This window comes from Moschus berezovskii, chromosome Y (assembly GCF_049115385.1).
Source record: "Moschus berezovskii isolate FMDL1 chromosome Y, NW_MosBer_1.0, whole genome shotgun sequence".
NCBI lineage: Eukaryota > Metazoa > Chordata > Mammalia > Artiodactyla > Moschidae > Moschus > Moschus berezovskii.
Window position 1 is genome coordinate 41,552,826 of NC_142489.1, and position 23,968 is coordinate 41,576,793.

The following is a 23,968-nucleotide window of genomic DNA, read 5'->3' on the forward strand; positions in this document are numbered from 1 at the left end:
GTTGCCATTTCCTTCTCCAATGTGTGAAAAGTGAAAGTGAAGTCGCTTGCCATTGAATAGCACGTCAAAAAAGTGAGCCCTTTCCCTGTCTTCTTCAGGCTTCCCATCTGGTAAAAACTGCAGGAATGTAGATGGTGCTTTGTCATCCTTTAGGTCTGGGAGTATGCAGCACGTGTCACCATTTTCACTCAGCCAGATAAGGAACTCCTGTGCCTGCATTTCGTCACCTCCTGCCTTATCCTCAAGGACCCAAAAGTACGAAATCCATGCTTCCTCATTCTGAACTATGATCAAAAAACCTGTACCACTAAAGTCATGGTGTACTGAAACAACAAAGCCATACCCGTAATTTGTGCTTTGTGCTTAATTGCTTAGTTGTGTCCAACTCTACTACCCCATGAACTGTAGCCACCAGGCTCCTCTGTCCATGGGGATTCTCCAGGCAAGAATGCTGGGGTGGGTTGTTGTGCTTTCCTCCAGGGAATCATCCCAAGCCAGGGATCAAACCCAGATCTCCCTCACTGCAGGCAGATTATTTACTGTTTGAGCCACCTGGGAAGCCCACCCATAGTTAGCTGTTTCCTTTGTTTCACAGGAGGATCTTTTCGCAAACTAGATCCATCCACCCTTTCACCCAATGCAATGCATTATGAGAAACAAATATATAATAAAATATCTGACACCTTTTCAGTACTGCCTTTCAGAAAAAAAAAGATTCAGATTCTCTTAAATGAAGCTTCCCAAGGTATTTATCATTATCCTCCTGAAGAACACATCTGAGTATCAAGTTACACAGGCTATCTGAACTACATGGAAGAGAATCTGCACAGCACATTTCTACAGATCTCAATTTGGACTTTTGTAAATGAGGTCATTTCAACCACTATCCAAATGACTATAGTTGAGAACAAAGAGATAGACAAAGAGATATGCAGGAGTACTGACCATGACAATCCGTCATTGTTGCTACTTTTCTAAGTATAGAAAATCACATCTCCTTTGCCTTGCAGTCTAGGCTGCGGTGACCATGTCTATGTTTTAAAACTTGCTTTCTGCAGCACAGTCATATGACTCACAGCACATATGTCCCATAATTCATCAAGTACCATAATTCATCATGTTGTACCATACAATTACCTCACAAAAGGATCACCGTGGCGACAGTTATAATTCTTCATAGCAACAAGCCAGCACAGCAACCTCTCTACTGTTGAGCCATACCCAGTTAGATGTAAACAAAATGGAAAAGTACTGATTAAGACTACCCAATGATTTAAAATCCCAACAATGCAGGTAATTTTAGAAACCACAGCAAAACCTAACTTTGTTAAAAATTTATATCCTTTACAAAAGCGGATTTACAAAATCTGTTCAAAACTCAAAGTAAAGTACAAAACATACACATGTTCTTATGGAAGAGAGGCTTCCTGGCCTAAAAGTTTCATGAAGCTCTCTGACTTAGACTTTTTTCAACTCCTGCAACAAGCACTTCTGTTGAGCAGGTCCTAGGTTTGCTCAAGCAAAAGAGTGGGCAAAGGAGACCCTAACTGCATTTTTCAGGAAAGAATTTATGAATCTCCTTTGGCATTTCAGTTAATGGTTCCTATTTGTGCATTTACTAGTTTAATTAACATAATTCATTTCCTGACTTCTAAAGTGAAAATTTTATTCAACTGCCAGTATGCAGGAAGTCAGGCTTCACTGGTGGCTTGGATGCTGAAGAATTTGCCTGCAATGCAGGAGACCGGGGTTTGATCCCTGAGTTTGGAAAATCCCATGTAGAAACGCATAGCAACCCACTTCAGCATTCTTGTCTGAAGAATCCCCATGGACAGAGAAGCCCGGCAGGCTACCATCTGAGGGGTTGCAAAGAGTCAAACACAACTGAGCGATTAAGCACGCCTATAAACTCACTCACAGAGTAAATGAAAATCTTCAGCACTGTAATTTCAAGTTAATATATATATTTTTCCTTAGGCCCCTGACACAGATATACCTGGAGATATACTATGCAAATTTTTTGTAACTTCAGAGTCATTGCTTCCCTGAAAAAGGATGTGTCTCAAGAACCTCTTTTGGGGGCACAATAAATTTCAAAAAGACAATCGGTCCTTCATTCTGCTAACTGAAAGAGCAGGTTATTTTCCCCTGCAGGCACTAAACTGAACACTGAATTTATTTCTCTCACTTCTCTCAACTCTGAGAATAGAGTCAACCCTGTTCTCATAGATGTGGTATCACAAAGTACTTATATCTCTCTGCATCATGCTGGCCAGCAATGACCTCCAGGGCTACCAAATTCAGCTTTTTATTCTGATTTTCTTTCACCCTTTCCCAGTCAACAGGGCTGAACTTACACATCTCAGAATCTCTAGTTTCAGGCTGGCCATACTCTCTCATCTCCAACTGTGGGAACTGCAACATCTCATGCTCAAAAGAAAATGAATACAGAACCCCCCCACAAAAAAAAAAAAAAATCACATAAGCAGCAAAGCTATTTTAGGTGTCTTATACTTAACGGTTCAGTTCAGTTCAGTTGCTCAGTCATGACTCTTTGCGACCCCATGAATCACAGCATGCCATGACTCCCTGTCCATCACCAACTCCTGGAGTTCACTCAAACTCATATCCATCGAGTTGGTGATGCCATCCAGCCATCTCATTTTCCGTCGTCCCCATCTCCTGCAGGCACTCAATCCCGCCCAGCATCAGAGTCTTTTCCAGTGAGTCAACTCGTCACATGAGGTGGCCAAAGTATATCAGTTTCAGCTTTAGTATCAGTCCCTCCAATGGACACACAGGATTGATCTCCTTTGGAATGGACTGGTTGGATTTCCTTGCAGTCCAAGGGACTCTCAAAAGTCTTCTCCAGCACCACAGTTCAAAAGCATCAATTCTTCGGCGATGAGCTTTCTTCACAGTCCAACTCTCACATCCATACATGACCACCGGAAAAACCATAGTCTTGACTAGACGGACCTTTGTTGGCAAAGTAATGTCTCTGCTTTTTAACATGCTATCTAGGTGGGTCGTAAGTTTCCTTCCAAGGAGTAAGCGTCTTTTAATTTCCTGGCTGTCTTCCAAAACATATTTGCCTGAAACCAACAATGAATTATGAAATAAAGCTGTGCTACCATATAGTATGAAGATATATATTCTGTGTGAATGTGATACAGTGAATACACTTGCAAAAATATTCTGTTTTTCAGATAGACAAAAACAAATAAATATAAAAGAGAGTAGTAAGAAGAGATGCACAATGAAGGAAGATGAGCATAGGGTATAAAATTCCCTTCAACTATTTGGCAATAAAATTTAACCCTAAAGGTTTATGTAATATACTAGTAAAAATAATTTGTAAGAATAAATTTGCAAAACTAATTGATGATAAGCAGCAGGTAGACATAAAATACTGTCCTTCTGTAATCCTTATGTAATTAAGGGTCAGGTATATAATTTTCAAATTTCATAAATATGAGCTAATATTTTTTCATGACATTACAAAAATAATTTGGCTTTATTCATTTTTCAGATAATGATAAAAGTCTTGATAAATTTCTGCATGAATCATAATTCACTACTATATAAGAGGTGTGTTCTTATGTGGATGTGGGAATCCTGCATAAATATCAGACACGTGGCCGCTACACCTTCTCATCAAATATCACATGACACATTCTGAACATGAATGTTAACATACACTAACAGCATAGAAAGTAAAATAACTGATAAGCATCATGCAACCTTTAAATATCCTCTGCAATTATTAAAACTTCTGGTATCAGCATTTGAGTGAAGTTTTTTTTAACCTGAAGGAACTAAATGCTACTATGCAGTTTCCCTTATTGGACACAATAATAATTTCTAGAATTTAAATTACTATAAGCTTCAATAACCAAATCTCCCTGGTGTCTGAGCATACAATAATCCCCCAGTCCTCTTCAGCATTTAAAAAACTAACAACTGATCAATTTGCTGCAAATCAGGTAGAAGGCTCAGCTACAATGCCTGATGTTCCTGGCTGAGCAGACTGGAATCCGCATACAGCTCTGTAGTGACACACACTTGAACCAGTCACCCACGTAACCAGCAGAGTTAGCGATTCATTTTGACAACTTAGAAAGCTTTGGTTTCAGAACTTTGCAACTCGTTGATTCTGCCTCATGAGCTCAATCGTTGGTATTGATAGAGGTGATATCGAAACTTGGTGGGGCACCAACTATGCAAAACGGTTTGGGTACATTTCTTGCCAGAAGTTACAGCAAGGCAATATTTCCCAGAATTGGCTGCAGGAACAGAGTCAAGACTGGCATTTCTCAGTTCCCTGTTGGGTCCCACTGGAACATTATCTTTCCTTTAGCTAAAGACTGAGGGGTCTGGAGGGTTTTGAAAGCCTAGGCTTCATCACTGATGCACCCCAACCCCTCTCTCAGGGTAAACAAATCCCGGTAGGGCTGCAGCACCAGGTCAGTCAGGGGTTTGGTGCCCTCAGCTGAGAGTCTCTGGCTGAGACTCTCAATTGTAAAGCTGGCTATATGTCTGCATTACATTTTGCACCTGGCTCTTCCAGTTGAGCTATTTCAAATCTTGAAAGATGATGCTATGAATGTGCTGCACTCAATATGCCAGCAAATTTGGAAAACTCAGCAGTGGCCACAGGACTGGAAAAGGTCAGTCTTCATTTCAATCCCAAAGAAAGGGAATGGCAAAGAATGCTCAAATGACTGCACAATTGCACTCAACTCACACGCTAGTAAAGTCATGCTCAAAATTCTCCAATCCAGGCTTCAGCAATATGTGAACCGTGCACTCCCAGATGTTCAAGCAGGTTTTGGAAAAGGCAGAGGAACCAGAGATCAAACTGCCAACATCCGCTGGATCATGGAGAAAGAAAGAGAGTTCCAGAAGAGCATCTATTTCTGCTTCACTGACTATGCCAAAGCCTTTGACTGTGTGGATCACAAAAACTGTGGAACATTCTGAAAGAGATGGGAATACCAGACCACCTGACCTGCATCTTGAGAAACCTGTACGCAGGTCAGGAAGTAACAGTCAGAACTGTACATGAAACAACAGACTGGTTCCAAATAGGAAAAGGAGTGCGTCAAGGCTGTATATTGTCACCTTGCTTATTTAACTGTAACTTCTATGCAGAGTACATCATGAGGAACGCTGGGCTGGAAGAAGCACAAGCCGGAATCAAGATTGCTGGGAGAAATATCAACAATCTCAGATATGCACATGACACTACCCTTATGGCAGAAAGTGAAGAGGAACTCAAAAGCCCCTTGATGAAAGTGAAAAGGTTGGCTTGAAGCTCAACATTCAGAAAACAAAGATCATGGTATCTGGTCCCATCACTTCATGGGAAATAGATGGAAAAACAGTGGAACCTGTGTCAGACTTTATATTTTGGGGCTCCAAAATCACTGCAGATGCTGATTGCAGCCATGAAATTAAAAGACGCTTACTCCTTGGAAGGAAAGTTATGACCAACCTTGATAGTATATTAAAAAGCAGAGACATTACTTTGCCAACAAAGGTCTGTCTAGTCAAGGCTATGGTTTTTCCCGTGGTCATGTATGGATGTGAGAGTTGGACTGTGAAGAAAGCTGATCGCCTAAGAATTGATGCTTTTGAACTGTGGTGTTGGAGAAGACTCTTGAGAGTCCCTTGGACTGCAAGGAGATCAAACCAGTCCATTCTAAAGGAGATCAATCCTGGGTGTTCATTGGAAGGACTGACGCTAAAGCTGAAACTGCAATACTTTGGCCACCTCATGCGACAAGTTGACTCACTGGAAAAGACTCTGATGCTGGGAAAGGTTGGGGGTGGGAGGAGAAGGGGACGACAGAGATTGAGATGGCTGGATGGCATCACCGACTCTGTGGACATGAGTTTGAGTGAACTCCGGGAGTTGGTGATGGACAGGGAGGCCTGGCGTGCTGTGATTCATGGGGTCGCAGCGAGTAGGATACGACTGAGAGACTGAACTGAACTGAACTTCCTGTGGAAGAGCAACATATAGAAGGCTGTCATTTCGGATGACAGTTTTCCCTTGTTTCTAGATGCAGGGCTTGCATTTGGGTTCTTGTCGCTGTAGATCTCTGAATGTAACTTGGTTCTGTTAGCTTCAATCATCTCAGAAAGTGTATTTTGAAGACTTGGGTCCTCATATGACGATCTGTCATCAGAGCAGAATAACTTCTCTGTTTTTTTTTTCTTTAGTGATCTCTACAGGGAGTCCAACCAATGTGCCTTCATTTGTCACAAACTCTGGCAAGTCCATGGGTACCTCGTAGGGGAACTGAGGCTTTGGAGCAAGATGCCTGAGAAAGAGAGTACTGTTTAGCAACAAAACTGGGTGAGGGTGCACAGGTTTCTTGATATGATATTAGAGAGGATTTAGAGGCATGGTTTCATGTACTGAGTAAGGAAGGTAACTCCAATGGTAGAAAATTTGTGGGGACTTGAACATCTCACCTGGAGACAGAAATGCCAAATTTGATGGAAGATCATCCTCATTTGCTTTGAAATTCGGCTCTGGGTTACTGGCTTTGATGTCCTAGATGTTAGTGTCATTGCTTTGTTTGATAGGTGTGATCAACACCCAACCCATATGTTGATTAACAAATTCCACTGAATCCATTGGGCTCCTACTAGTTTTGGTGACATCCACACTGCCATTTGGGACTGACAACACAAAGGATGGGTGGCCCATACTTAACTTTGACCCCAACACATCAGTGACCATGGCAACTATATTTCTCACTCAGGAACAAAATGAACTGCACTGCTGTGGGATGGCCCAGTCCAAACACTTGTTCTTCAGAAGCAAGCCTCTACCACTGTTCTCTTCATTAGAATTTGGTCCATGCACCAACGAGAATGAGGGGGCTCTGCTAAATGATGTCAGATCTACAGACAACACAATTTCCTGGAGGAAATAGAGTTTCTTCTAGAATCTCACTTCTGGAAAACACTAAGCCACTTCCAGCTCTGCTGTGAACCAAGACTTCAGGAGCCATCTTCTTCATGTGGTAAGCTTAGGAAGCATTGACATCCACCATTTCAGAAGACAAGTCTAGTGGCTTACTGGTGACGTCTTTGGTAACCATGCACTTCTCCAACAAAGGAGGTGAGCTGCCATCCTTTTTGTCCTGACCCACCTTTTTCCAAGTGTGACCAGGAACTGACTGAGTGCCTTCAGCTCCCTCTGGATACTTGCTGCTGCAGAGCCTGGCCATGAGGCACTTGCTGCTGATCTTCATGCATGGCTTCAACATGGTGATGGAGGGTAAGGTGGAAATCCTGGCACAATGCTTAATGATCTCAGAGCAGAAGTTTGCAGTGGGCTGGGAAGGAAAAATGAGTCTTGGTAAAGACCAGGGTGACAGTGGTAGAAGACCTGTGTCCCCCAGAAGGCCAGTGGCGACTGTTTCTGCAGAAGCTCCCTAGGCTGCTCATTATTCTGGAAGTGTATTTAACCAGGTTCCCATGATTGACGCCAATCTTCCAGTACCAGCTTTTGTCAGCACAGAGCACATGTGGGGTGCCTGGGGATGATGAAGGTATTGAGAGCCTCAGAGGTGAAGCAAGATATGATACCATGTGGGGATTCACAGACTGAGGTGGTGGCAGTCAGAAAAAGTGCTCCTCATTTGTACAGACTGGGGACTACATCAGCTGAGCTAACCTGTAGGACGGAGGTGGCAATGTCCTGTATATGTTCACTGACACATATTTGGAAAGCTTCAGGAAGGGGAGATGTCTAGCATGGTTCCCTCTATGTAAAGACAGACCCAGGGAAACTGAAAGTAATTAGCACCACTACGTTGAGATGGCTTCATTTGTCACTGGCAGACCTGTCTGAGCCCAATGCTGCTGCTGTAGGGACAGCACTTTTCTGTGTTCCAAGTGGTGTTTTGTACATAGCACTGAAGTTATCTGGAAGTTTTCCAGACACAGTGGAAGCCTCCACTGTTTCGGGTATCTTCAGTTTGAACTCCATCTCTGGGTTTCATGCTGAAGACTCAGAATGTTGAAGACTCAGCTCCAACTAAAGAGCTCATGCCAGCCTCCTGACCTTTCTCTGAGGCCAGTACACACCAGCTAGAAGAGACAATATCTTCAAGGACACAGATGTCCCTCTGGATGAAGCCAGTGCACTCCATGGTCAGCTCTGCAATGCCATCAATCGAGTGGACAGCAGCCACATCCAAATTTACAAAGAAAGAACATGACTTGTATGTTACTTATCATGCTTTCAAAGCAGAAGTATTTATCCCAAAGAAAGCCCATATATTAATTTTCCATGACAGCAGATTAACGTTAGAGCAAACATGGTTAAAGATGAAATAAAAATAAAATATACATTGGTCTTCATTATTCCATTTCCCTTCTCCACTTTTATATACTTTTACTACTATCTCATAGTAATTAAATGTGCTTCGTGCATTTCTTCACCAATCAATCACCTAGCATTCTAAAAACATGTAAAATTTTGTATCATTTTAGAGTTAATATATATTAATTATTAAATGACTGAGAAAAGATAATATACAACACTTAATAATTTACATTAACCCTCCCCAGACGTGTCAGCGTTGTATTTGGATTCTTTCTTGGACACAGAAAGGGAAGATTTAATGTAACCAAAAACAATCTTCCACAAACAACTGAAAATGAAACTTAATTTCTAAATCAACAGAGCATCTAAGGGACAAACTGCTGTTGCATCTTTCTCTTCATCTCCTGGTATCTGATGACAGAACATTAATCGATAGAAGCCCATCAAACATATCCATACCTACACTGAAACCAAGCACCACCCAAGGGTCAACAAGTTCCAGAGCAAGAAATACCAACCAAATTCTCCAGCAACACAAGAACACAGTCCTGAGCTTCAATATACAGGCTGAGCAAAGTCACTCCAAACCCACTGACTTCTCATAACTCATTACTGGACACTTCATTGCACTCCAGAGAGAATAAATCCAGCTCTACCCACCAGAACACTGACACAAGTTTCCCTAACCAGGAAACCTTGACAAGCCACCCGTCCAACCCCACCCACAGAGAGGAAACTCGACAATAAACAGAATTCCACAAATGGCCAGAAGACGGAAAGGCCACCCCAAACACAGCAATATAAGAAAGATGAAGAGGCAGAGAAATGCCCAGAAAGTAAAGGAAGAGGATAAATGCCCACCAACCCACACAAAAGAGGAAGAGACAGGGTATCTACCTGATAAAGAATTCCGAATAATGCTAGTGATACTGATCCAAAATCTTAAAAATAAATTGGAGTTACAGTTAAATAACCTGGAGACAAGGATTGAGAAGATGAAAGAAAGCCTTAACAAGGATTTAGAAGAAATAAAAAAAGAGTCAATATACAATGAATAAGGCAATAGATTAGATTAAAAAAACACTCTGGAGGGAACCAACAGTAGAATAACGGAGGCAGAAGACAGAATAAGTGAGCTAGAAGATAGAATTGTAGAAATAAATGAAACAGAGATGGAAAAAGAAAAAAGAATTAAAAGAAATGTGGACAATATTAGAGACATTTGGGACAATACTCAACGCCCCAACATTTGAATCATAGGAGTCCCAGAAGAAGAAGATAAAAAGAAAGACCATGAGAAAATACTTGAGGAGATAACAGTTGAAAACTTCCCTAAAATGGAGAAGGAAATAATCACCCAAATCCAAGAAACCCAGAGAGTCCCAAACAGGATAAACCCAAGGCAAAATACACCAAGACACATATTAATCAAATTAACAAAGATGAAACACAAAGAACTAATATTAAAAGCAGTGAGGGAAAAACAACAAACAACACACAAGGGGATTCCCATAAAATAACAGCTGATCTTTCAACAGTAATTCTGCAGGCTAGTAAGGAATGGCAGGGGCATACTGAAAGTGATGAAAGAAAATAACTTACAGCCCAGATTACTGTATCCAGCAAGGATTTAATTCAAATATGAAGGAGAAATCAAAAGTTTTACAGACAAGCAAAAGCTGATAAAATTCAGCATCACCAAACCAGCTCTCCAATAAATGCTAAAGAACGTTCTCTAGACAAGAAACAGAGAAAGGATGCATACGCTCAAAGCCAAAACAAAAAAGTAAATGGGAACAGGATCATACTTATCAATAATTACCTTAAAGTAAATGAGATGAATGCCCCTTCCAAAAGACAAAGACTGGCTGAATGGATACAAAAACAAGACCCCTATATATGTTGTCTACAAGAGACCCACCTCGAAACGAGGGACACATACAGACCAAAAGTGAAGGGCTGGAAAAAGATACTCCATGCAAATAGAGACCAAAAGAAAGCAGGGGTAGCAATACTCATGTCAGATAAAATAGACTTAAGACAAGAGCTATGAAAAGAGACAAAGAAGGACACTACATAATGATCAAAGGATCAATCCAAAAAGAAGATATCACAATTATAAATATATATGCAACCAACATAGAAGCACCTCAATAAGTAAGACAAATGCTAATAAGTATGAAAGGGGAAATTAACAATAAAACAATAATAGGGGGAGACTTTAATTCCCCACTCACACCTAGGTATAGATTAACTAAACAGAAAACTAACAAGGAAACACAAATGCTAAATGATAAATAGACCAGTTACACATAATTGACATCTATAGGACATTTCACCCCAAAACAATGAACTTCACCTTCTTCTCAAGCGCACACAGAAAGTGCTCCAGGACAGATCACATCCTGGGCCATATATCTAGCATTGGTAAATACAAAAAAATTGAAATCATTCCAAGCATCTTTTCTGACCACAATGCAGTAAGATTGGATCTTAATTACAGGAGAAAAACTATGAAAAATTGCAACATGTGGACGCTGAACAACATGCTGCTGAATAACAAACAAATCATAGAAGAAATCAAAATATGCATAGAAATGAATGAAAATGAAAACACCACAACCCAAACATCTGGGACACTGTAAAAGCAGTGCTAAGGGGAAGGTTCATAGCAGTACAGGCATACGTCAAGAAACAAGAAAACAGTCAACTAAATAACCTAATTCTACACCTCAAGCAACTAGAAAAGGAAGAAATGAAGAACCCCAGGGTTAGTAGAAGGAAAGAAATCTTAAAAATTAGGGCAGAAATAAATGCAAAAGAAATAAAAGAGAACATAGCAAAAACCAACAAAGGCAAAAGCTGGTTCTTTGATAGAGGAAATAAAACTGACAGTCCAATAGCCAGATTCATCAAGAAACAAAGGGAGAAAATTCAATTCAATAAAATTAGAAATGAAAATGGAGAGATCACAAGAGACAACACAGAAATACAAAGGACAATAATAGACTGCTATCAGCAATTATATGCCAATAAAATGGACAACTTGGAAGAAACAGACAAATTCTTAGAAAAGTACAACTTTCCACAACTGAACCAGGAAGAAATAGAAAATCATAACAGATCCATCACAAGCACGGAAATTGAAACTGTATTCAGAAATCTTCCAGCAAACAAAAGCCTGGGTCCAGATGACTTCACAGCTGAAATCTACCAAAAATTTAGAGAAGAGCTAACAGCTATCCTACGCAAACTCTTCCAGAAACTTGCAGAGGAATGTAAACTTCCAAACTCATTCTATGAGACCACCCTCATCCTAATATCAAACCTGACAAATATGCCACAATAAAAGCAAACTACAGACCAATATCACTGAGGAACATAGATGCAAAAATCCTTACCAAAGTTCTAGCAATCAGAATCCAACAACACATTAAGATCATACATCATGACCAAGTGGGCTTTATCCCAGGGATGCAAGGATTCTTCAATATCCACAAATCAATCAATGTAATACACCACATTAACAAATTAAAAAATAAAAGACATGTGATTATCTCAATAGATGCAGGGAAGGTTTTTGACAAAATTCAACATCCATTTATTATTTAAAAATACCCTCCAGAAACCAGGAATAGAAGGAAAATACCTCAACATAACAAAAGCTACATATGACAAAGCCTCAGCAAACTTTATCCTCAGTGGTGAAATATTGAAAGCATTTCCCCTAAAGTCAGGAAGAAGACAAGAGTGCCCACTCTTACCATACTATTCAACATAGTTTTGGAAGTTTTGGCCACAGCGATCAGAGCAGAAAAAGACATAAAAGGAATCCAAATTGGAAAGGAAGAAGTAAAACTCTGTTTGCAGATGACAAGATACTTACAGGGAAAACCCTAAAGACTCCACCAGAAAATTACTATGGGTACTCAATGAATACAGTAAAGTTGCAGTATATAAAATCAACACAGAAATCCCTTGCATTCTTATACACTAATAATGAGAAAATAGAGAAATTAAGGAAAAAATTTCATTCACCATTGCAACAAAAAGAATAAAATACTTAGGAATATATCTATCTAAAGAAACAAAAGACCTATATATAGACAACTATAAAACTGGTGAAAGGAATCAAAGAGGACACTAATAGATGAAGAAATATACCGTGTTAATGGATCAGAAGAATCAATATCATGAAAATGAGTACTACCCAAAGTAATCTATAGATTGAATGCAATCCCTATCAAGCTACCAACAGTATTTTTCTCAAAGCTAGAACAAATAATTTCACAATTTGTATGGAAATACAAAAAACCTCGAATAGACAAAGCAATCTTGACAAAGAATAATGGAATTGGGGGAATCAACCTGCCGGACTTCAGGCTCTACTACAAAGCCACAGTTATCAAGACAGTATGATATTGGGTCAAAGACAGAAATACAGATCATTGGAACACAATAGAAAGCCTAGAGATAAATCCATGCACCTATGAACACCTTATCTTTGACAAAGGAGGCAAGAGTATAAAATGGAGACAAGACAGTCTCTTTCACAAGTGGTCCTGGGAAAACTGGTCAACCACTTGAAAAGAATGAAACTAGAAAACTCGCCAACAACATACAGAAAAATAAACTCAAAATGGATTAAAGATCTCAACGTAAGACCAGAAACTATAAAACTCCTAAAGGAGAAAATACGCAAAACAGTCTCCAACAGAAATCATAGCAGTATCCTCCAGGACCCACCTCCCAGAATATTGGAAATAAAAGCAAAAATAAGCAAATGGGACCTAACTAAAAGTTTCTGCATACAAAAGAAACTATAAACAAGGTGAAAAGACAGCCTTCAGAATGGGAGAAAATAATAGGAAAGGAAACAACTGACAAAAACATTAATATCTAAAATACACAAGCAACTCCTGCAGCTCAATTCCAGAAAAATAAATGACCCAATCAAAAAATTGGCCAAAGAACTAAGCAGACATTTCTCCAAAGAAGACATACAGATGGCTAACAAACACATGAAAAGAAGCACAACATCACTTACTATCAGTTCAGTTCAGTTCAGTTCAGTCGCTCAGTCGTGTCCGACTCTCCGCGACCCCATGAATCACAGCACGCCAGGCCTCCCTGTCCATCAACAACTCCTGGAGTTCACTCAAACTCATGTCCACAGAGTCGGTGATGCCATCCAGCCATCTCATTCTCTGTCGTCCCCTTCTCCTCCCCCCACAACCTTTCCCAGCATCAGAGTCTTTTCCAGTGAGTCAACTCGTCGCATGAGGTGGCCAAAGTATTGCAGCTTCAGCTTTAGCATCAGTCCCTCCAATGAACATCCAGGATTGATCTCCTCTAGAATGGACTGGTTGGATCTCCTTGCAGTAAAAGGGACTCTCAAGAGTCTTCTCCAACACCACAGTTCAAAAGCATCAATTCTTAGGCGATCAGCTTTCTTCACAGTCCAACTCTCACATCCATACATGACCACGGGAAAAACCATTGCCTTGACTAGACGGACCTTGGTTGGCAAAGTAATGTCTCTGCTTTTTAATATACTATTAAGGTTGGTCATAACTTTCCTTCCAAGGAGCAAGCGTCTTTTAATTTCATGGCTGCAATCAGCATCTGCAGTGATTTTGGAGCCCAAAAAAATAAAGTCTGACACTGTTTCCACTGTTTTTCCATCTATTTCCCATGAAGTGATGGTCACTTACTATCAGAGATGTGCAAATCAAAACCTCAATGAGGTACCATTTCACGCCTGTCAGAATGACTGCTATCCAAAAGTCTACAAGCAATATTTCACGCCTGTCAGAATGACTGCTATCCAAAAGTCTACAAGCAATAAATGCCAGAGAGGGTGTAGAGAAAAGGGAACCCTCTTACACTGCTGGTGGAATGAAAACTAGTAGGGCCACTAAAGAGAACTGTGTGAGATTCTTTAAAAAACTGGAAACAGAACTGCCAGACGAGCCAGCAATTCCACTTCTGGGCATACACACCAAGGAAACCAGAATTGAAATAGACACGTGTACTCCAGTGTTCATTGCAGCACTGTTTATCATAGCCAGGACATGGAAGGAACCTAGATGTCCATCTGCAGACGAATGGATAAGAAAGCTATGGTACATATACACAATAGAGTATTACACTGCCATTAAAAGAACACATGTGAATCAGTTCTAATGAGGTGGATGATACTGGAGCCTATTATACAGAGTGAAGTAAGCCAGAAAGAAAAACACCAATACAGTATACTAATGCATATATATGGAATTTAGTAAGATGCTAATAAAGTCATGCTCAGATTCTCCAGGCTTCAGCAATAGGTGAACAGTGAATTTCCAGATGTTCAAGCTTGTTTTAGAAAAGGCAGAGGAACCAGAGGTCAAATTGCCAACATCTGCTGGAATATTGAAGAAGCAAGAGAGTTCCAGAAAACCATCTATTTCCACTTTACTGACTATGCCAAAGTCTTTGACTGTGTGGATCACAACAAACTGTGGAACATTCTGAAAGAGATGGGAATACCAGATCATCTGACCTGCCTCTTGAGAAACCTATATGCAGATCAGGAAGCAACAGTTAGAACTGGACATGAACAACAGACTGATTCCAAATAGGGAAAGCACTACCTCAAGGCTGTATACTGTCACCCTGCTTATGTAACTTATATGCAGAGTACATCATGAGAAACACTGGGCTGGAAGAAGCACAAGCTGGAATCAACATTGCTGGGAGAAATATCAATAACCTCAGATATGCACATGACACCACCCTTAGGGCAGAAAGTGAAGATTAACTAAAAAGCTTCTTGAAAGAGGAGAGTGAAAAGGTTGGCTTAAAGCTCAACATTCAGAAAACAAAGATTACGGCATCTGGTCCCATCACTTCATCAGAAATAGATGAGGAAACAGTGGGAACAGTGTCAGGCTTTATTTTTTGGGGGCTCCAAGATCACTGAAGATTGTGATTGCAGACATGAAAATAAAAGACACTTACTCCTTGGAAGGAAAGTTATGACCAGCCTAGACAGCATATTAAAAAGCAGAGACATTACTTTGTCAACAAATGTCCATCTAGTCAAGGCTATGGTTTTCCCAGCGGTCATGTATGAATGTGAGTGTTGGACGGTGAAGAAAGCTGAATGCCGAGGAATTGATTCTTTTAACTGTGGTGTTGGAGAAGACTCTTAAGAGTCCCTTGTACTGCAAGGAGATCCAACCAGTCCATTCTAAAGGAGATCAGTTCTGGGGGTTCATTGGAAGGACTGATGTTGTAGATGAAACTCCAATACTTTGGCCACCTCTTGTGAAGAGTTGACTCATTTGAAAAGATTCTGATACTGGGAGGGATTGGGGGCAGGAGGAGAAGGGGATGACAGAGGATGAGATGGTGGGATGGCATCACCGTCTCAATGGACATGAGTTTGAGTGAACTCCAGGAGTTGTTGATGGACAGGGAGGACTGGTGTGCTGTGATTCATGGGGTCGCAAAGAGTCGGACACGACTGAGTGACTGAACTGAACTGAACAATAACCCTGTATATGAGACAGCAAAAGAGATACGTGTGGAACATCTTTTTGACTCTGTGGGAGAGGACGAGAGTGGGATGATTTGGGAGAACGGCACTGAAACATGTATATTACCATATGTGAAATGAATCACCAGTCCAGGTTTGATGCATGATACAGGATGCTTGGCGCTGGTGCATTGGGATGAACCAGAGGGATGGTATGCGGAGGGAGGTGGGAGCGTGGTTCAAGATGGGCAACACATGTACACCCGGGGCACATTCATGTCAATGTATGGCAAAACTAATACAATATTTTAAAGTAATTAGCCTCCGATTAAAATTAAAAAGAAAAATAAATTATTCATTATTTTATGCTGAAAAAAAATTCTGGAATATACTCATAATAACTATATTTTATCTTAATATTGTTGTGATCATATTCTGCTGTGCAGTGTTTTCACAATAAAATCTAATTTACGTTTATAGAAAATATTTCCCATTCAAGTAACTACAAAGAGACTGACATTCAGAATACACAAATGAACTCTTACAACTCAACAACAACAAAACTACACCATTTAAAAATGGGCAAAATTTTAAGACGTTAACTTAAACACACCATGTTTACAAATACATAAAATACATGGATATTTCATTGAGCCATAAATCAAAAATTATCGTAAATATACAAAAGAAAAGGACAAAGACACACAGGTGACCAATAGTCACATGAAAAGATGCTCAAAACTGCTAATTATTAGGGATATGCAAATAAAAACTATCGTCAAATAAGAGATATTGCCACTTTCTAATGACCATAATTAGAAAGTCTACAAATAATAAATGCTGGAGAGGGTGTGGAGAGAAAGGAACTCTCTTACACTACTTGTGGGAATGTAAACCTATACAGCCATTTGGAGAACAGTTCAGAGAAAACGTAGGAATAAAAAGCTACTATACAACCAGCAATCCCACTAGTAGGCATATACCCCAAGGAAACAAGGACTAAAAGAAACATATTTACCCCAGTGTTCACCAAAGCACTCTTTACAATAGTTAAGACATGGAAGCAACCTAGATGTCTAACAGAAGATGAATGGATAAAGAAACTGTGGTTCACATGTACAATGAAATTTTATTTAGTCATTAAAAAGAATGAAATAATGTAATTTGCAGCAATATGGATGGACCTAGAGAGGGTCATACTGAGTGAAGCAAGTCAGAGAAGGAGAAATATCCTATGATACAATATCCTAAATATCCATATCCATTATATGAAGAATCTAAAAAGAAATGATACATCTTACCTACAAGATGAGGAGAGACTCACAGACTTAGAGAAAGTGGGGGAAAAGACCAAGGGAATGGATAGTTATTGAGTTTGGGATGGACATGTACACATACTATGATGTCCAGATAGCACCAAAATAACGGAAAAAAGTTCACATGGCCACTCAGTATCATACAAATGAAAGTCATTAAATTCTCTACACAAGTGTCAACTTGACTAATCATAAAGTGGGACAGTATCAGAAGGAAAACCACTCAAATATGGGCCATTCTGCATAATTCCAAAGTGCAAGGTTGTCTGTCAGGTGCAAAGACACAGAAGTGTCACTAAAGAAAATTGTCAAGAAAAGTCTCTACATAGCTTGCCAATAACACCAACGAATGGGTTCCTACCACAAGTTGTGCAAATGTAATTGACTGAGAAGTAGAGGAGGTGGCCAGGTAAAAGACAAGGGTTGGTCTGTCCTACTCTTTCTGCTTCTCTCCTACTCCTCTTCCCCTAATCAGGTCTAGTTTCCCCTACACCTATTACATCCCAACTAGCTTCTAATCAAACTCAGGTCTGGAATGCAGAAAAGACCCAACAGCTGCTTTAATTTTTTCATTTTGAAATCGCTATCATGTTCTTTTAATACAAGGCTGGAAGACCTCCATAGTTATACTGCCTAAATGCAAGGTTAAAAGATACACTGAGACTATTAACTCAGTCTTTCCAGGTAGGTCAGAGTTTAAAAAAAAATAATCCTGCATTGCAGGGGACCCAGGTTTGATCATTGGGTTGGGAAGATCACCTGGAGAAGCAAACAGCAACATACCCCAGTATTTCTGCCTGAAGAATTCCATGGACAGAGAAACTTGGTGGGCTACAGTTCATAGGTCACAAAGAGTTAGTCACACCTGAGTAACTAAACAACAACAAACATCATGATGAAATCTTCTCAGTGTTAAAAAACTGAGAACTCAGTGCTACAGAACTTGTCAGTCCACAAGAAGTCTTAAATGTACTTTCTTCTATATCCAGTAAACTTTTGGTCCATTTTAAAGCTTTCCACAATTTTCCCTTCCATGATAAAGTGTCCTTAAGGTGAAATACACAGGAGGAAACGCAATGGTCCTAATAAAACTCCAGTTTCCCCTACAAGAAAAACACAGATTAGACATGGGGGAGGTGAGACAGCTATTTTCAGATCTTCAGCTCCTAAACATGCTTGCTTTGCCACCCTAGCTTTGGCACATAAAATAATAAATTATTTACATATGGCAGTAAAACCGTTTGCAAGAGATTCCATACCTGCCTAAGACTCAAAACAAAGGGAGAAGGTAAGAAATATGTACATAATTAAGGAGTAATGATTTGCAACATGTTTGGAACTACTGGATCTTTGTGTGTCCACATAAAAAGTCAAGTCATGAAAGAACGGGTAATATCCTTTCTTTTCCACAACCTTGCTTTCCCAGGCAGCAAATCTCAGTGCCCAAACTCCTCTCCCCAGTTCAGTTCATTTGTTCAGTCGTATCCAACTCTTTGTGACCCCATGAATCACAGCAGTACTGGAATTTCAGCTTTAGCATCAGTCCTTCCAATGAACACCCAAGACTGATCTCCTTTAGAATGGACTGGTTGGATCTCCTTGCAGTCCAAAGGACTCTCAAGAGTCTTCTCCAGCACCATAGTTCAAAAGTATCAATTCTTCAGTCATCAGCTTTCTTCACAGTCCAACTCTCACATCCTCTCCCCATGCTATCCCTAATTTTCCAGATTTTTGTGATACTTAGCAAAGTACCCACACCCAGTGCTGAATACTCCACAACCCAGGGCTGTCTCAAACTGGGCTCATGAAGTACCAGTAGAGATACTTCTCAGCATCTACTGCTCCTCAGGATGCCAAGGTTAGAGATGTGAGAAATGGCTCCATGGCACTACCAGGTCGGAAAGGGAATCTTTGGCCAGAGTTGTATCAATTTAAATAAAACCAAGGCAGAAGGTGAAGACAGTAGGCCTGAGCACTGTCTCAAAACCAGATGGCCTCTAACATCAGTTTTTTTCTTTTAAACATTGCATATTTGTCAATTCAAGGGCACCTTCTAGCTTCCTACACCCATTCTATCACTCCTTGAAGGTCCTTTCAATCTTGGGAGTGATGATTAGCTGCCCCAGCACCACACATCAGCAATCCCCCACTCTGAATCTTATGTGGGTGAGCTGGAGACAGTGGCTTCCTAAATCTATCTCCATCCAGCCTAGCCTAGGATAGTTGCTTCTGGGGAAGAACTCTCCCAGCCAGGACAGGTTCAAGCCTTCTTCCACCCTTAGAATACTGTGCTCTCTATAGATCTCATGCAAGGGAGGGAAGAGGGTGGTGAAACAGGAAGACGAAGCAGCAGCTTTTAAAAAATTTATGTCTTCGGATCCACATTGTTGGTCTCCTCGCCATACTGTGAACAGAACAATAGAAATTAGGTTGCACAAGGGGATTGTCAGAAATGGTGTAGAAGGGAGTCTCTATCTCTGTTTTAGCTAGTCTTTTAGGAGATTTTTACACCAACAATACCCTCAAGGGAACAGGGCTGCTCACTTCAGATAGAACTCAGCCAGCATGAGGACACCTGAGTCGTGGCAGGTGAGTACACATACATGCACTTGCAGCCACTAGTGGATAGGTGTTCCTTCCCAGGCCAGTCTAACTGCCTGCGTAAATACTGTGACATGTTCTGGTGTACACATACACACAAACATAAGTATTCTATATACAAATTTTGTCTAATCCACGATTGCAGCCACAAAATTAAAAGACGTTTACTCCTTGACCAACCTAGACAGGATATTAGAAAGCAGAGACATTACTTTGCCAACAAAGATCCGTCAAGTCAAGGCTATGGTTTTTCCAGTAGTCATGTATGGTTGTGAGAGTTGGACGGTGAAGAAAGCTAAGCACCAAAGAATTAATGCTTCTGAACTGTGGTGTTGGAGAAGACTCTTGAGAGTCCCATGGATTGTAAGGAAATCCAACCAGTTCAACCTAAAGGCAATCAGTCATGGGTGTTCATTGGAAGGACTAATGTTGAAGCTGAAACTCCAATACTTTGGCTACCTGATGTGAAGAGCTGACTCATTGGAAAAGACCCTGATTCTGGGAAAGGTTGAGGGCAGGAGGAGAAGGGGACGACAGAGGAGAAGGGGACGACAGAGGATAAGATGGTTGGATGACATCACTGACTCAATGGAAATGAGTTTGGGTGGACTTCAGGTGTTGGTGATGGACAGGGAAGCCTGGTGTGCAGCAGTTCATGGGGTCACAAAGAGTCGGACACAACTAAGCGACTGAACTGAATCCCTAAAATGGCAAAGAGTAAGACCAGCGCTTAAAGAACAAGATATTAGTAAGTCAGGAGAGGAGTAGCAGCTGGCAGCAATGTGGAGCCACACCACAGTCTTCCTTGCTAATCCCCTCTAACCCTGTTATGTCCCTTCCCAGTAAAGCTTTCCAGAACAGCATCCTTTGCGGTTCAGTCCAGGAGGTACAAACCTGACTTACCCTTCAAAAGTGTAGAGAGAACAGCCAATGATTCATCACAACAGGTAATAATTAATTCTCAGGTACCCAGCACCTCAAAGGACCGCACTATGCCTCACTTGTCCCAAACAGGGACTTCCCAGAGCACCAAAATTTCAGGACCTCTTTTTCAACCCAGGTAATCCCGTTGCAGGATGGCGTATAGTTACAGAGACCACTCAAGCAATAAACGCGTATCATATTAACAACTGCCATTTCCTACCCTCCTCTAATCAGTGAAATTATTGTCCAAAGTAAAAAAGAGAAGTGCAAAAACCCAGACGGCAAAATGGATGCAAAGTGGAATGAGAACGATGGAGAAGTGAGATGCAATTGAAATACCCAAGTATGCTGCTGCTGCTGCCTTTCACACACTGAAATTTGTCACAATAAAACTAATTCAACAGCTCCAGTGTCGATATTCAGAAGTGGAGGAAATGCCAGATGACCAGAAATACTCAATTATCTATGCTGGTCATTTTTCATCATTTTTACCTTTATGCCACCTCATGCGATGAGTTGACTCACTGGAAAAAACTCTGATGCTGGGAAAGGTTGGGGGCAGGAGGAGAAGGGGACGATCGAGAATGAGATGGCTGGATGGCGTCACCGACTCTGTGGACATGAGTTTGAGTGAACTCCGGGAGTTGGTGATGGACAGGGAGGCCTGGCGTGCTGTGATTCATGTGGTCGTAAAGAGTTGGACACGACTGAGAGACTGAACTGAACTGAACTGAACATTTATGCCAAGAAGTTTCACCGGGCACCCAATACCACTTCCCCTAACCTACCCTCATCTCCCAAAAGCAGCAAAAGTGATTATAACAGAGTTGTCTCGTTTATACTATTGTTTACAAATACCTACTTGAAACGTGATTTCTTTCCAAGGTTTATTTTAAATTACATTCCTCACATATAAACATACCGCTTTAAATAATTCTCCTTTTGCTTTCCCTTCCCCCGCTCATCCATTTTGCATGTTACACGCTTCAGACGCCACTGAATGCAGATACTACATTGAGCATCCAGTTGCAGGTCACGAACTTTCTGGAATGATAAATTAAGTCTTGTCAGACCCAAGTTTATAAACCAGGGAAGGTGGCTGTCTCCAGAACCCCATAATGCAGCTTCTAACAAGAGAAAGGCGGGAAGACAAAACAATGCTCGCCTACAGTCATACAATCTACACACCGAGAAAGACCCATGCGGTGCCTGCTGACCTCTCCCTGCACACCCAGTTGTTCCTCCAGCCCTAGGAACTTACAACGGAAAATTCAAAACAGCAACGGCTGAAGGTAGAAACCATCTTAAAGAAGTATGTATTTATCAGTGCGTCTCACTACTGAGGCACTGAACTGAACTGAACTGAACCTGATGGTGGATCAACCAAATGAGAACCTCTTACTTTGTTCTGTTTCTTGGCAGTTCCTTTATCTTCAGGAAATTAACGTATCGGAGTCAGTTGAGAAAACGTTGACGAGGCGCCACTTCAAGCCTAGCTTCTCCAATGTCTGGACACTCACAGCACCCTCTTAAGCACCCAGGCGTCGTACCACTAACTCTTGCGCCGTACCACTAACTCTCGCGAGGTACCACTAACCTCTCGCGCAGTACCACCAACTCTCGCGCCTTACCACCAACTCTCGCGCCATTGATCTAAGGAACTATCCATCTGCAGAGACTCAGCAAGTGGCATATTTTCACATAACTACCCAAATCCAAAAAGAATGCGGTAGTAACCGCCACCTTCTTCTCAGTGCTCCCAACCAAACTGAGCATAGCTTCTAGCTAAGCTGTCTCCTCTTAGTCACGCAACAGCGTCACCAGTAAAAATGTGGGGTCCATATTGTACACGCCTGTCCTCCCTCGGTACCTCTGCAACACTCCTTACGTTCATTACATTATAAATTATTTATAGCTGTTAAGTAAAAACAAAAGTGAAAAATGCACCGTTTTCCTGGGGACTTTTAACTTTTCCGAAGAGCTGACACATGGTGAAAAGTGGGCAACTGCGTAACGGACCTGAGGTGTTAGACAGGGAAAGCAGTGTTAGGAAGAGAAGAGGTTGGGATGAGGAAACGTCTGAAGTAGCAAACCTTCCCATCTCCGGGGACCCAACTTGCATTCACCCTTGTTCACTCAGTAGAGACCTGGGCTTTGCCAGACTTGGAGATGGCAGGCTTGGACCTTGTAGACAACACTTTGCGACCCTGCCCACTACAATGGGGCAGGGCCACAACAGACTTAACAGTTTTCTCCCAGACCTCTAACTCGTTCTGGCTCTAGGCAGCTGTCCTAGCCCCAGAGCTTTTTTCCCGAAGCCTCGAAGCTCCACCTGCATCCAACGAGGAAAGCATCTCTGCATCATCTTTTTGATAATGTACCAAGTTCAGCTGTCGGCAGCTAGTTGCGCACTGCGATCCTAATGCCACACTGTTGCCTGTTCACCACTTTACTTCCATCTTTCCTCCTTCCCACGAGCCCCCGGCACGCCACTAGGGCAGGTTTTGCCCTGTAGTTACAAATGCCTTCCACCACCGCCTCCAATTCCAGTTCAGACTTAGCTCACCTCGGCCTCCTCGGCCGTCAGATTTTCTGGACGGGTGAGTCTGCACCGAAGGTCTACTTGAGTTTCCCAGGAGGTAAGCGGACTCCTTATAACTTCTGTGATCACTATCCCTGGCCACTATGGGATTTTCCTCCACTTAGCCCGAGTTCTCCCCTCCCCCCACAAGGGCGGTGTTAACTGCACGAGCAGGCAGACTGTCCTGAGCAACCGTGGCCACCACTGCCATTCGGAGTCTAAGCTGTGGGCCTAGAGGGTAGCATTTCTAGCTATGTTCCACGACTCCTGTCGCTATTCACGAGACCTGTAAAGTAGTATCGCTACCATAGTCCCATACTGGTACTGTCCTATCAAGTACTTCACTCATCCACATTTCTTAAATAACAACAGAAAAGTCTTTTCTGCTCTGCTCCACCCTTTCCATCAGTTGAAACTCCTCTGGGACTATCCAAAGTTGGCGAGTAGTCATCAAGGCCTACCTGCACTTTGTTTCTCAGTTTCCTCCCAGGGGAGCCCGTTCATATTTCCCGCATAAGAATCCCAATGAAATAGAACCTAGAAAATTGTAGACGGTTCACCCGAACTCAGTGCCCAAGTTTCTGGGTATTTTACCACTCACTAATTGTTTAAAGTGTTGGGGAGGAGAACGGTAAACACCTTGGGGCAGAAGGTGAGAGGATGACAGAGTAACA

At 41.4% G+C, this 23,968-nt stretch overlaps 1 pseudogene; it reads right to left on the minus strand.

The window, feature by feature from the left end:
• The window catches only part of LOC129557908 (BCL-6 corepressor-like), a 67,294-nt pseudogene extending 44,932 nt beyond the window's left edge, over positions 1-22,362 (minus strand).
• Positions 22,363-23,968: the final 1,606 nt, after the last annotated feature.